Below are 3,972 nucleotides of genomic sequence, written 5' to 3' on the forward strand. Positions count from 1 at the left end.
GGATGGGTTGTTAGGGAGGTAAATGCAAGAGTTTTGGAAAGAGGGGCAAGTATGAAGTCTGTTGGGGATGAGAGAGCTTGGGAAGTGAGTCAGTTGTTGTTCGCTGATGATACAGCGCTGGTGGCTGATTCATGTGAGAAACTGCAGAAGCTGGTGACTGAGTTTGGTAAAGTGTGTGGAAGAAGAAAGTTAAGAGTAAATGTGAATAAGAGCAAGATTATTAGGTACAGTAGGGTTGAGGGTCAAGTCAATTGGGAGGTGAGTTTGAATGGAGAAAAACTGGAGGAAGTGAAGTGTTTTAGATATCTGGGAGTGGATCTAGCAGCGGATGGAACCATGAAAGCGGAAGTGGATCATAGGGTGGGGGAGGGGGCGAAAATTCTGGGGGCCTTGAAGAATGTGTGGAAGTCGAGAACATTATCTCGGAAAGCAAAAATGGGTATGTTTGAAGGAATAGTGGTTCCAACAATGTTGTATGGTTGCGAGGCGTGGGCTATGGATAGAGTTGTGCGCAGGAGGATGGATGTGCTGGAAATGAGATGTTTGAGGACAATGTGTGGTGTGAGGTGGTTTGATCGAGTTAGTAACGTAAGGGTAAGAGAGATGTGTGGAAATAAAAAGAGCGTGGTTGAGAGAGCAGAAGAGGGTGTTTTGAAGTGGTTTGGGCACATGGAGAGAATGAGTGAGGAAAGATTGACCAAGAGGATATATGTGTCGGAGGTGGAGGGAACGAGGAGAAGAGGGAGACCAAATTGGAGGTGGAAAGATGGAGTGAAAAAGATTTTGTGTGATCGGGGCCTGAACATGCAGGAGGGTGAAAGGAGGGCAAGGAGTAGAGTGAATTGGAGCGATGTGGTATACCGGGGTTGACGTGCTGTCAGTGGATTGAATCAAGGCATGTGAAGCGTCTGGGGTAAACCATGGAAAGCTGTGTAGGTATGTATATTTGCGTGTGTGGACGTATGTATATACATGTGTATGGGGGGTGGGGGGGGTGGGGGGTTGGGCCATTAAAGATCTTTCGTCTGTTTCCTTGCGCTACCTCGCAAACGCGGGAGACAGCGACAAAGTATAATAAATAAATATATAAATAAATGAATAAGTAAATATATATATATATATATATATATATATATATATATATATATATATATATATATATTAATAAATAATAGATAATGTAGTTTATTGATAACATTACGGAACACTGTGTAGTACTGTGGCAGAACCTCGCTATGGCGAAATTGTTGCCCGGAGCCTTGTGGCTGTATGTAACACCAGATAATAATTATAAATTCATAATGACTCAGAGAAAATGTTTGATAAAGTAAATGTTATTCCAAGTCTTCATTGAGCATTGACGAATACACATGAGCCAAGTCAGCCTTCAAATGTAAACAATGAAATTAGTACTATGTGAGGATAATGTTTTTCTCTCATTCAATTGTCCGTATGATGTAATCTGTAATCTCAAAGCAATTATTTTCATCCTGAGAGGATTGTAATTCATGTTGTTCATGTGTCCATTGTAGTAATCATATTTATAACCACTGGGCAATCGTGATATATCATAAATCTTTCATTGCTCTCAGTCAGCCAATCTTAGCAGTCTGGGATGGACCTCGGCGGCTCCCGCAACACAGACCTTAGTACTGCTGTGTCACGTGTATGGTCAGCTGCTCCTGCACTCACGTGACTGTGGTGGTGGGTGCAGGTCTGGGCTGTTGGAGTCTGGGCAGACTTACATACGGGAGCAGCCGCCGCGGACCTGATCCTGAACTCTTTTATTGGCAGTTTTGACAGAACTCCAACCATAGGACGACAGCAACACCTCCTCCCTCCTGCAGAAGCACCACGGGATCCCAGCAACACCTCCTCCTTCAGACAGCATATGCGTGAAGAAAAGTTGACAAAGAGGATGTATGTGTCAGAGGTGGAGAGAGCAAGGGGAAGCGGGAGACCAGGTTGGAGTTGGAAGGATGGAGTGAAAAAGATTTTGAGCGATCGGGGCCTGAACATACAGAAGGGTGAACGGATTGCGCGGGATAGAGTGAATTGGAATGATGTGGTATACAGGGGTCGATGTGCTGTCAGTAGACTTCACCAGGGCATGTGAAGCGTCTGGGGTAGACCATCTGTGGGGCCTGGATGTGGATGGGAAGCTAGAGATTGGATGTGAGCGGAGGTAACCTTTCTTGGTGTTTCTGGCGCTACCTCGCTAACACGGGACACTTCCATACAGTATGGCTCAAAAACGAAGTATTCATATATACATATATACTTATTCATATATATTCGCCATTTCCCGCGTTAGCGAGGTGGCATAAAGAGCAGATAACTGAGCCTTAGAGGGAAAATCCTCACTAGTCCCCGTTCTTTGTTCTTTCTTGAGGGAAAATAAAACTGTCGTGGTGTAACCATTTGCGTTCCTGACCTTGTCACATTCACAAGCCGCCCTGGGTCGAATGCATAGGTTCGAATCTTGGTTGCGTCAGTTGGTCCACAGTCAACCTAACTGTTCATCCACCTCAAGGGATGGCCATGGACTAGAAATCACGGAAGCTACATTTTATCCGTTTTCTACGGTGGCTCGTGTCATGGTATAGGAGGAAAATGTAGACTAACCTCCCCAGGAAGACCTTGAGGTAAACTGGCTCTACGTGAGGGAAGGCACAACCGCCAGTCTCATGTTCATAATAGATAAAACGTTTCTTATCACTATGGGAAGAAATTGTACCATTAAGATACGACGCGGGATGATTTCGTGACATCGCCTTCCATGAGAACAAAGAATTATATGCTAAATGACCTTATTTCTTTTGATTTATTGATCTGCAAGAATTTATTCTTATCCACTGAAGCTGTAAGCTACAATTTTTTTGGGGGGGAGTTAACGACAGGCCAAATGAAGGGAGGGAGGGTGATTATAGTCCCAACTCCGAGGTCTGTTCAGGGGACTGAGCTCTCTCTCTCTCTCTCTCTCTCTCTCTCTCTCTCTCTCTCTCTCTCTCTCTCTCTGCTGACTGAAACCTTCAAATATCATACGGGAACCCACAACCTCACTTCGTCATCGTTACGAAATACATTACATGTAGTTTCCTTTGATTCTGGACTCGTCGCCGAGTTAACTTGGGATCATTTTGGCAAGCTGAGAGAGAGAGAGAACAAGAGAAATAGGATCATAAGGACATCCTTGGGCACCCCCACCACTGCTTTTTCAAAGGAAGGAACCAGCGATTCATTTGCCCTTGGGCCCGGCCTGGCTCTCCACGCCCTTTCTTGATAACCATCACACAGTGTTATCACTAGATCTGAATACATAATAGGACGGATAACTCAGTGCAAACTTAGTGAATATGATATACAGGCCATGGTGACATGAGACCGGAACCTATTGCCATATCCAGCAGTCAAAACGTTCTTGAAACATGACGTCGTAACGGATGTGTGTGTGTATGTGTGTGTTCCCAGCGACCCTGGCTATGTATCTCTCGCTGATATGGCCCAGTTAACACTTTCACTGGTTGTTAACGTGCCTTTTCTCACGTCAACGTTCCGTCAAGGACTCACAATACATTGTCAAAGGGCGGCTGATGAGAAAGATGTGTTGTTAATTAGCTTTGGACGTCTTTTCCATGGACTTCGAAACCTTTCAGAGCGACATAGAATTTTTGATATTGTTCTCTTACTTTAATGTTGAACCTCGACTGAAAAGTAGGAATTACTTTTGAAATTTATGAGATAATTTATTTCATATCTCGGTCCTATTTGACGTACATATGACTTACTGAGAACTGCATTAGTTGACCAAGTGCATTTACCTTGGCATTTAGCTACCAGTTAAAGAACCAAAAATTAGTAAAGATATAACATTCTATTGATATAAAATAGCCGATATATTGATTTTGCTTAAATATTCCTCAAACATACAATTCACAATGTATATCATTTTTCAATAGGGAGACACAAGAC

The sequence above is a fragment of the Panulirus ornatus genome, chromosome 73 (assembly GCF_036320965.1).
Source record: "Panulirus ornatus isolate Po-2019 chromosome 73, ASM3632096v1, whole genome shotgun sequence".
NCBI classification, from domain to species: domain Eukaryota; kingdom Metazoa; phylum Arthropoda; class Malacostraca; order Decapoda; family Palinuridae; genus Panulirus; species Panulirus ornatus.